The sequence below is a fragment of the Toxorhynchites rutilus genome, chromosome 3, assembly GCF_029784135.1.
Source record: "Toxorhynchites rutilus septentrionalis strain SRP chromosome 3, ASM2978413v1, whole genome shotgun sequence".
NCBI lineage: Eukaryota > Metazoa > Arthropoda > Insecta > Diptera > Culicidae > Toxorhynchites > Toxorhynchites rutilus.
In genome coordinates, this window is record NC_073746.1 from 160,281,535 (window position 1) to 160,293,127 (window position 11,593).

Below are 11,593 nucleotides of genomic sequence, written 5' to 3' on the forward strand. Positions count from 1 at the left end.
CGCGAGTAAACTCCAAGTTATCTCATAGTTAACAGTCAATGTGTTAATTACACTTTCAATTGCCCGAAAATAATCCTACTGTCCATCGATTGACGAGCTGCGCTATCATTTCATGTCGGTAAACGTTAAATTATATCCGTACACATCAACCATCATTGCGTGACGATCCCTAAGCGATTCCCAAACATCTTCAATAACGTCCAATGACCCACGGGCAAACACAAACTGTCCAGTGTCACTTCATGTGCGTGTTTTCGGCGCACGCAAAACGCTTCCGCCGTATTCCTACCTTCTCGTGCCCGTGGCTTCCTGTTGTTCCTTCCGATGTGTATCACTGAAAATCCAAAACCATCGACTTGCTGCTGCTAATGCTGCCACTACACCGCCACTGTTAATGACTTTTTCCCCACCACCCACGCATTATCGGGCAAGTAAAGTGTTTCCTAGTGCTAAATCAAATCACTCGAATTTATTTCCATCACAGGACTCGAAAGCTCTCGCACGCACCCACTTTCGGCACCGTTCCAGTCCGCGGAGGCGTTATCTCAACGAACCATTATATTTTTTCCGTTTCACATAAATTTCACCCGTCAATATGAGATATTCGCAGCGAGATAGTAGCGGAAAAAATCAATATTTTTACTCGGTACACACTGCCTTTTGTATATACACACTCCGTGCTGCAGACATTCACGGGATGACCAAAATGTCCAGGAGGAGCCTTCGCCAGTCTGACATGATCGGGTCGTTGTTCGAGCGAAGATTCCACCGAACGGAGGGATTTCTCAATGGAAACACACCACACGCACTGTAATTGAGTTTTTCAATCGAAAAGAACACCGTTTAATTCCCGGAAAATGTTGTTTTTCCAATAAAACATCAGCAGCATCGAACGAAAACACGAAAATTATCCCGATGGATGGATATTATTGACTAGATGTACGCACACAAGAGGCGTAGCGCAGTTCGACGCGTATAAGCGTCTGCACGTGTGTGTAGTGGTGCGAGCTGTCAATTTCAAGCAAGGATTTGAACGCGATCATGCGCTCTTGAACCCAGTGTGGCAGCGATTGGCAGTGAACGCGTTCGGTATTTTTGAATTGGCAGTTACTTAAAGTGTTTTTCACTAATTTCTTTTGCTCTATAGAAATATTTTTGATTGTCAATCAGCATTCTGGTAAAATATTAGGATTGCCTGCATTATACAAGCAGATATATTTTCTGTTGTATATTATTAACACTAAAACTATCGTTCTGAATCATATTTCTGACGCATGACGTTTTCTGCATCATATGCCTTAATATGATGCAGAAAACAGATCTAAACTTTATGCACAGGTATTATTTGGTTGAAATTTTTAATAAATTAGTTTAATATGCTTTTTAGCCTTTTACTTTGGTACTTATTTGATTGAAAACATAAAAAAAATCGAATAAAATGCTTTTCAAATGAAGCGAGTAAGAATCAAACTTCGGACACTAAATCAAATTTCGGACACTTTATTTTGTAATTTTTTGGACAAAAATTACATTACACTAGATTATATTTTTTATTCAACTGCGAAACACTTACCAAGCAATCACAGTAAACTGTTAACAATGATGAGAACTGATGAAACAAGGGATTAGAGGCGAATGAACTGGAAAGTTTAAAGCCTCTTTAAAATTAAGAAAAAGATAAAACACGGGAGAAATTTAAATATTTATGCACGGTTAAATTCTACGTGTTCACGCTAAGGAAACGTCAAACACAAACGATAATGAGTAGTGCTGTAGGATTTCTGCCGATTATGTTATAATTTAAATGTAGTTCTCATGTGAAATGATAGTGAAACCAAGGGATTACTCTAAAGAAGCAATTGTGATATTAATTTTATAGTTATATCATCAGTGCATTAAGCATTTCAAGATATTAGAACAAAGTGTCCGAAATATGATGTTGTCCGAAATATGATTCAGAACGGTACCAACTGTTCAAAATTACCGGTTGCAAACAAGTGAATCATGTATCAAACATCTTCGGTTGCTTTTACAAGGCCACTCAAATTCCATCGGTTCGTTTCAGAACCACCAACAAGTTCGAAAGAGTTGACTTTTATGTTAATAACAATTGCATATTTTTACTCATAAAACCACAAACTAACAAGAAAACTTTCAGCATCTTTCAAAATATTCATTCATTCATTCATTTAGAATTGATTCAGATGCAATTTCAAATAAATGATTACCGAGCCAACGTTAGTCCTACGTTTACCTTGCGGTTATATCACAGATATAACCCACTTCTTTTTTTTTTGATAATTTTTTCCTGAAAGCTGAGGTTTTTCACATAACATATCCAAAATCCAGACTTGTGATTTTTGTCGTTCTTATGTAATGATTTGCTCCCTTGGCCGAGTGGTTAGCGTCATAACTAACATGCCGGGTGTTCGGGTTCGATTCCCGTTCTGGTCGGGGGAATTTTTCGTCAAAGAAATTTCCTCCGACTTGCACTGTGATTACGCGTATTCTAGAGCTTGCCACTCAGAATGCATTCAAGGCGTGTTATTTGGCATAGAAATCTCAACTAAGTACTAATAAAAATGACGCAAGTAATACTACGTTGAGACGGCGAAGTTCCTCTAGGAACGTTAGTGCCATTAAAGAAGAAGAAGAAGAAGAAGAAGAAGAAGATGTAATGATTTTTCATAGTTAACTGATGGTAAAAAAATCATTTTTTCTCCTTTTTTCCAAAAATGAGTTTTTAAAACAAATCATTACGTAACAATTGATTGTATTTGTCTTTTATAGTTTACATGGTTAAAGATAGAGAGCGCTATATTTTTTCTTGAAAGCTGAGGATTTTTAACATAGCACATCTAAAAATCAGAAATGTGTTTTTCTTCGTTTTCGAATTATGATTTTTCAGAATTATCTTGTTTTCAGTCTTCGTTCAATATGTTCCTATGCAAATGCAAGAGCGGTCCGATAAGTACTTAGCCTCATCGCCCGATGGTATCAGTATCGCAAGAGAGATTACTTATCGTGTAGTACATTCTCGTAAACGGCTACTGTCAACATTTCAGCCGAATCGAAGCCGTAGTTTTGTTTTGACCGTGTGTGGAAGCGGGCGTGTCCTCGGATTTTAGAAAAATGGAAAAAATGGAAATTCCGCCGTCGTCACGGCTAAATTGGTCGAATTGCACTACGAAATGCTGCCCCATCTACCATATTCTCCAGATTTGGCCCCGTGCGACTGTTTTTTGTTTCCAAACATGGAAAAGTCAATCGCCGGGCAGATCTTTGAGTCGAATGAGGAGGTCATCGCCGCAACAGAGGCCTACTTTGCAGACCTCGAGAAAACGTATTTTTCAGATGGATTAAAGAAGTTGGATAAATCATCACTTTTCCCGAATTTTTGTTTTTTTTTTGTAGGCTAAGTACTTATCGAAGGCAGTCCTTCGTAGACTAGATCTGTGTGACAAGGATCCTATTTTTTCACCAATAGTAATATTTTTTCAGCTGATTGGCTTCAATTTGAAATGTCGATTATCCTAATCAGTCCAGTATATAAAATTAATTTATATGAATATATGAATTTTTGAAGAAGTTATGTTTGGAAATAAAGGGGAAAAAGTATAGGAGGTTGCGTTCAAGACACACTTACACTTATCTCCGCTTTGCGCTCTTCTAAACAAAAGCTCTTTTTATCAATATTTCTGGTTTCGATTAGCTTAGCTGTCATCCTTCGTGGAGATAGTTTTGCTACTGTCATGTGAAACAAAATGACACTCGAAATTTCTAAACAATTATTTTCTTGGTGAGTCGATGATAGCCTAGTTTGATGATTCCCAACACAATTGTATAGTTCACAACCTTAATGGAATGGCGTCAGTTTGATGAAATGATTGCAATGCCAGAGACATCAGCGGGTAACTTATGTGGTCGCATTCACAGCTCAATCCGAAACGAAGACATGTTATGACGCAAAACAAGGAAGAACAAGCGATGTTCATTGCTTCGTATCTAGAACGATACCTCAGCATGATCCAATATTTATGCTCTAGGCAAATATTCCCCTTCGTTCTTCTTCTTCTTTTCCTTTTCCTTTGTTCACGGTGACTTTAAATAATTCCCTTTCGTTGATCGCCGATAAGGTGCTTGTTATTGACAGCATGGAATGGGAAGCTCACAAATGATCAGAACAAATGTATGGGAAAATGGAAATGCTTCTAATTTTCATCAATTTAATCGTTCACACGACAGGGGATTGTAATATATAGCATAAAAAACATATCTAAGGGAATTTTCGATTCGTGTGGTGTGTGAATCCTCCAAATCCGTTCGCGGCAAAAATAGTTATTAACGTTAACTTTATTTGATATAAACGTGGCCTGTTTTCTGATTCGGCACCCTTAATGAAAGACGTTACCTTTGAGAAATCATAACATAAAAACGACAAAAATCTAATCTCTGTTATGTAAAAAAACCGCAGCTTTCAGAAAAAAAAATATAGTTCACCATATCGTTGTATAAAGCACTCAATGTTCGACCGCCATTCGGTTAAAATATTGTTTGCTGGATATCCAGAATGCCATATTTGGAATTAGCTTCCGAATTCCTAATCCAAGCCCGCAACAAGTTCAGAAATAATAACAAGTTCAGAAATAATAAACGTAACATGATTGCATTTGGGCGTAGGCGATTCTTTACTGAGCCTATTGCATTTGCATTACTTAATGTGACGTAAGGGAAGGGGGCTAACCGTGATCGTTACATAACAAAATTTCATTTTTGTTCCTAAATAAATTCATGAGCTCCTATATGCTTGGACAGCTAACTTCGATACTGGGAACAAATGATGTATGTTTCCTAAGCCAAGAGGATAAAGCACGTGTCTTAATGGGTTTAACAGCAGCCAGTAAGCAAACACCGATAGATGCATCTCGAACAGAGCTACGATATCTACATAATAATCTGTATTTCTACGGATTTTCTAGATATTTTCAAACCAAGAATCTGTAGATACATATTACAATGTTTTTATGTTTCATACAAAATTTACAGATTTTTTTGAATTACGTTGTAATAATGGCTTGATTTTAATAATATTTTTTTCATCGCACCTATTTTATTCATATAGCGTTATAATAAATAAATAACATCGTTTATCTTTTTCTTACTGAAGCACAGAGAATGTAAATTTCAAAAGTGCACTTATACTGTCGTGAAAATTCATTTATTCCGAAAGTTTATTCTTCAAATGAATTGAAAATGCACAGCTCGAAGCGAGAAAAGTCCCCTCCCCTTAAATCAGTTCAGAAAATATTCAAGTTAGAATCATAGAAAATCCTAAATTCCTCCGCTCTCACTGGAATCTGTCGTTAAACATAACCTAGAGAGATTCAACTACGACCGAAATGTAATTTTACCGTTTTTTGAACTACGTTTTGCTATTGATTGTTGAATTGAACAAAACAAACTGAAACACCTGAATTTACTCAGATTAATATATATGCCAAGAATAATACATCAAATCTGATGTTCCAGGACCAGACTTCGGAGATTTAGAAAAGCATCTGAAGATATCTACGTAGGTGTCGAAGATGTAGATATAGAAGCTACTGAACTGGACGAGAACAAAACCATAGCTTTCAGGATCATCTACTGAACTATCAAATAGTTGGATGACTGAAGTTTTAATAAATATTAGAAATTTAAATAAAAGCATACCCGATTAATTTGTTTAGAATGAAAAATTCCTGTCCTGTCCATACCCTAAGCATTAGCTATATAATAACATTATGTGCCCTTCTTAAGCGTTGACAGTTCTCTAGTTTAGCCTTGTTAAGCTACCTTTTATTTCATTACTACCATTTTTGTGTGTATCTAAATTATATTATAATGAAGATATTTACGTTGCCCAATATGAACAATTAACCCTGGTGACTGAATAAATTTCCATTACATCTCAAAAAAGCCATGTATTTTTACTACAGTATATATGTTTCCTGGCATTACGAGGATACCATCAACATCGTCTAATAAATAATTTCTACGCCAATCAATGATATTGAAGTTAAATTATGCTTAAAAATTGGACTTTTTCAGACCAAACAGATCTTGATTTTGTCATGGCTGCCAAACAAAATCTTACTACGTCTGTTGTCGCAGGATGCTAGGGCAAATTGGTCATGCTGAAGCAGTTTAATTCAGTGGTCCTATGTAGGTTGCCGTTCATTCAGGAAGGAACTGTTCTTTAAACATATTTTCTCATGGACTTGACTTTAAAAGGGTGAGCGAGCTGCCTGAATTCAAGATTATTCAGCTTCAAGGAATAATCAAGCCAGTAAACATAAATAATGTGGATGGAGGACCAGACCATAACCTGTTTTAAAAAGGCCATAGATATTTTCGATTTACCATTTAATCAATTGAATCTCGATCCAATACGCGTTACTACAAATGCTCCAGGACGCAGTGCCTTTAATCGTTGAACGTCGGATGGCTCCTCTTCCCCCGGGAGTTAGTTGGTTCAATACTTCCTCATGATCATGAGGGATCTCAAGTTGAAACGAAACATTTTTAAGTATGCAGGGGAATCGTTAGCTGATGTGTGGAATAATCTAGCGCTCGACGGATATTCCCTCAAAGCAGAATATATTATGTTAGCAAACTCCAAAATCGATGAAGCGGAATTAGTTTGATATTAAGCCGAATGGTTTGCTCGTCACGTAAGGACATCCCAGGGCCTTTTGCAAGGAGTGAAATGTAATGACAAGATCTGCTACATTGAGCCAAGGAGTAGTGTAAATCAACATCAATTTATATCAGTCAATGTTCCTCTGAGTTTAACGCCAGATGGGTTGAAAGCACCAATCCCAACTGATGTCAGTATTAATTTTCCGTCTATGTTTGTCCAAAATTCTACGAATTTGTTGAAAGTTGTTCCGATGTCATTACTTGCATAAAAGGAACTTCCGTGAGAACATGTGACTTCGACCTGGGCATCGATTTTTTATGTTGAATGACGACTTTGACTTTGTGTAAAAGTTAGCGTTACGTAACATAAGAGGGAGGGGGGTTTGTCTTGCGTTACTTTTTGTAACATAGGGGGAGGGGTCCAAAAATCGCATTTTTAGCATTACGAAATTTGTGCACGACGCCTAATTGCGAATTGTTTTGAAGGAAACTGTTTCTTTAGGGGATATTCTAGTGTATGGGCGCGAATTTTGGACGTTTTTTCGAGCTCGAAAAAAAAAACAAATAATATTTTTACTATACAGTATTTATTTATCTATCTTTTAACAACAAAACAAAAATTGAACGGAAAAAAAGTTGAAAGAAAAAAAAGTATCTGAAATGACGGAATGACGTTTTAGGGAAACATATTCCGGTCTGCACAACGACAAGCGAGTACAAAAGTACTCAACACCAAAAAATGCCGCCGACTTGCATGTATTTGCAAAGGTAAGGTAACGTATTGTATTATAGAGACCTCGAACCTTTTCAGTTCATTCGTCTCTAGCCCTTTGAAAACTCTACTCTACTCCAGCACTACCACCTCCACCTTCTTGACTTGAGAAAGGCACTCGATCCCTCGCCGTCCAGCTCGTCCAGCAACGATGTTGTCCAGTCGGTGTCCACACAAAGAATGATATGTTTGCAAAGCGGATTCACCTAGGCACATTAATTTTGAAGTCCGTGTTAGGGAAACACAGAACAAAAATACCCCCGAATTGCATGTATATTTGCAAGGCGGATTTCCGCAGGTACATCGATTATGAAGTATGTGTTGGGGAAACCATAAATCGGGTCAATCAAAACTTGACAGTTAGGGCGTTCAGATAACGCTTGACATTTTACAGTTATTCAATCGTTCATCTTATAAAAAATAACTTTTTATAATTGTGATAGACGCGTAGAAATATTTCCTATCAAATGATGCACACATCGTTCCTATCTGTTAAGAAATGTTCGAGTTATAAGCATTCGAAATACGGGTAGGATTAGCACACAAATCGGCAGAACAAATATATGGGAAAAAAGGAAGTTCTTCCAGTTTTCATGAGTTTAAACCGTTTAGAGATTAGCGAATTGTAATGTATAGCATATCAAACAAATTTTAGAAAATTTCCGATTCGATTGGTAAGCAAATCATGAGAATTCGTTCACAGTGAAAATAGTTATTAACGTTAACTTTATTTCATAAAAACGTAACCTGTTTTCTGATTTGGCGCCCTTCCTTAAAGACGTAGTTCTACGTCAAAAAATATTCATAGTTACAAAAGTTAGAAGCTGATGAAGTGAGGGGGTTCAAAAAAAAAAGTTGTGCCATGGCGTACACGATTCCAGCCCTTCTGGTTATCTGGAACAAAAACATGAAACATATTCTGAATTTTTACCGATTTTTTAAAAATAGCAAAATTCAAAAAATATAATTTTTTATTAGTTCGTGCGATAGAGATTACATACAGGTTGTATTCATATTAATTCTACATCAATCTGATCAGTAGAGCTTTCGATATTATTTGGGCCAGTTTGAAAATAAAACTAGTTTCGAGAAAAACGCATTTGAAGTTAATTGTTTTAGCCGTATTATATCAGATACCGCATCACTAAAGTGACTATAACTCGGAAAAAATGGAATTTTCGAAATGTCCTTTCTAGGGTACATTTTTCAATGTCTTAACTTGAGAAATATGAAGAAAGAAAAGTTTGATTATTTTCAAATTTCTAGACTAGAATGCAAATTTTGAAGCTAATCTCTACGCCAAGAAGCCTGTAAATGTTGATTCAATTGGGTTGGTTGGGAAGGGAAATGGGTAAAAACAGATGGGTGATAATACTACGTAAAAACGCACCGGCTCATACCAGATTGATGAAAGAAAAGAGTTGAACAGGATCGTTTTATTCCATCCGTATTATTCTTCTTATATTATTTCTTCGAACTAGCAGTTAGCCCTAAACGTATTAGTTGTTAGAAAAGCACTTCTCTAATTTCGAAAAATAACAAAAAACAAGTCGATTCATGGTTTGCATCGAACATTGCTAGTTTTCATACAATCTTTGTTTTGTTCGAATACTGTAGCACCGGATGGTCCATACTTCGGAAATACTACATAAATGATTTAAGATAAAGCATTCGCTTCAAACTGAAGTTTTGCTTACAGAATTCGAAGAAGAAATCATAGGAATGTCCCTAATATAACGTTGAAGTGTGGAGCATCGGTATCCATTATCAAAGTTTCAATCTCTCCCGCAAGAGTGCTGTGTATTACTTACCGTTCAGATTTATTCTACTCCATATCCATATTATATACTCTGTACTAAGTTGAACAATCGCAACAGCAACTGATGCACATCAATCATGAATATTACTCGGTTTCTGAATAAACTCGACAGGCTCTGCTTTTCCGGCACAACAATAGATAAACCTCAAACCCACGATACACAACTTGCAATTAATCACTTGAAAAACTTTTGTAGCACTCTTCTGTATTCAGTGCAACCAACATTTCAACAACCGCTCCCAACAGCACACTTGCCTATGCACATACACACACATATATATATATATATATATATATATAAACTCCCTCACGACGAACAAACTCGTTTAAAATTCAAATTTCCTTGATTGCTTCCTTGCAACGTCTTCCGTACGGAGGCGCATCAATACTTTCACTTCGCTTCGCTAGGAATCGGAATCCTTGCAGCAGCAATTCTGTAGAATTGATCCGACAAACATTTATTTCATCGGCAAATCAAAACCCTTACGTCGAACAAGTGAACCTATTAATGGCTAACGAACTCGTAATCGCATTATTCCGCACGTTTGAATAGAACTCTCTCTCGTTCTAGTTGAATACTTCTGCACAGTGAAATTTCCAAAATTCCCACATACACAAATAATCCGGTCAATGCACTTAACTAACCGGTGCGATACACCTAAATCTTATCCGCTAAATACGCCTCAGTGCAAAGCAGCTCGGCAAGTTTACAGCAGCAATTATTTTCATAATGTGCTTTCATTTTTTAATTGATCTAATTATCACCTCTCCTTGCATACCGACGGGGGGAGCCTAACTGAGAAAAATCACTCCCCACCCACCACGGGTAGCGGCACAAGCTGACACAAATCCTAGCCTGGGTGGGCTGTTATCCTTGCGATAGCGGCGAGGGGTAGATGTTATCCCACTTAAGGGGGAAGTGACAGCGACGATGACTGCCAGCGGCCGATAGGAAGAACACTATGTAATCCTGTTGTTTTCACGAGTATATCCACTCATACAGCAGCGAGGGGGCCTCGGTCCGGGGCGGCGCAGGGTCAGTGGGCAACACGACGACGGAGGGTGGGCTTTTATGTAACTTTTTTCCGCTTTGGTGTGGTCTTCTCTGACATACCTCACCCCGCGTGTATCACCGCTCTTCACACCACTCCACAGGATACACGGTCAACAGACGGTCACACGCGGATTGTCTTCCCAAAAGGTACGAATTCAACAAAAGCCAGCACAAGACTGGTTCGACCGATTCCGATGCACGGGCGGGAGCTTGTGAAAATTTTGAGCTTTCCGAGTTTTCCCGAGATGAATGGCTATAAACGGATACGGCCTGAGTCTGATAGTGTTGGTTCGTGCGTGTATGATACAGTCTATAATATACGAATGACACGTGGTTAATGTGCACGCGTGTTAGTGAGTTGTGGACCAAATTTTGTTTACAAACATGTAGTACTACCATCACAGTTATGTTTGCTACTACTTCTTCCTATGCTCACAGCTGGCAACTGCTAAGTTTCTTATTTGATTGATAAAGATCTAAGAGATGTTTTAATTGAGGTAAGTTTAGAATTTTATGTTTGAAACACTTTTTCATATGTGCGCTGTCGTTTCATATTTTAAATATCTGTCGTTTGTTGTGTGTTTAGTATGATTTATCATTTCACCAATAGACTGACAAGTTGTGCAAATTGTGCAGTTTTGTTAACTTCTGGAACGACGATTTATTTTAAGTCAGCACTGCTCTGATAGACTATTTAATTTTCTTAGTTTTAAGAGGAGGGATCGATATAGAAACTTACGGTTTTGTTTGTAGATCAGATATGACTTACAGATAGTGTTCTCATGAAAAACAACAAATCTCCAGCTCGAGTCCAGCTCGTCATTGTCAGTTTGTTCAGGAAAGCTTATGACGAGCTAGACGAATAATTTCCGTTCAAGGGGTTCATAACACCAAGCGATTTAATACAGCTGGACTATTTTTGGAGGCATAGCGCCTGATCTACTCCGTTGAGCCGCAGAAAATTGGTGCCTTAGTATGCAACATTTGCCACGATTTCTCTGATATACGTTATTACTGCAAAAAGTTATCAAGAATTAGACTTGGATTTCATCCGAGCCGCCTGTGGTGGTCATATGCCTAATATATTCAAATAAAAAAGGGAAAAAAAAGTCTTTCAAATAAAGTTTCATGGAAATTTCATTCATATAACACCATTTATCTGTTTCGACGTAGGACTACGTCTAACCGAAAGATATAGGGAGTAAAATCTGGGCACTGAACAAGTAGGAAAAAATGAAAGATTTCGAACGCTTATAACTCGAGAATT

At 37.4% G+C, this 11,593-nt stretch overlaps 1 protein-coding gene across 8 annotated transcripts in view; it reads right to left on the reverse strand.

The window, feature by feature from the left end:
* LOC129777669 (tyrosine-protein phosphatase Lar) overlaps positions 1-10,499 on the reverse strand; it is a 403,848-nt gene extending 393,349 nt beyond the window's left edge. For 3 of the 8 annotated variants that reach the window (XM_055784079.1, XM_055784074.1, XM_055784075.1), the window contains exon 1: positions 290-938. The gene's annotated coding sequence lies outside the window, so the exon portion shown is untranslated. Of the gene's footprint in view, positions 1-289; positions 939-9,264 lie in introns of those variants that run through there. The other 5 variants (XM_055784080.1, XM_055784083.1, XM_055784081.1 and 2 more) reach the window with 2 other exon arrangements.
* Positions 10,500-11,593: the final 1,094 nt, after the last annotated feature.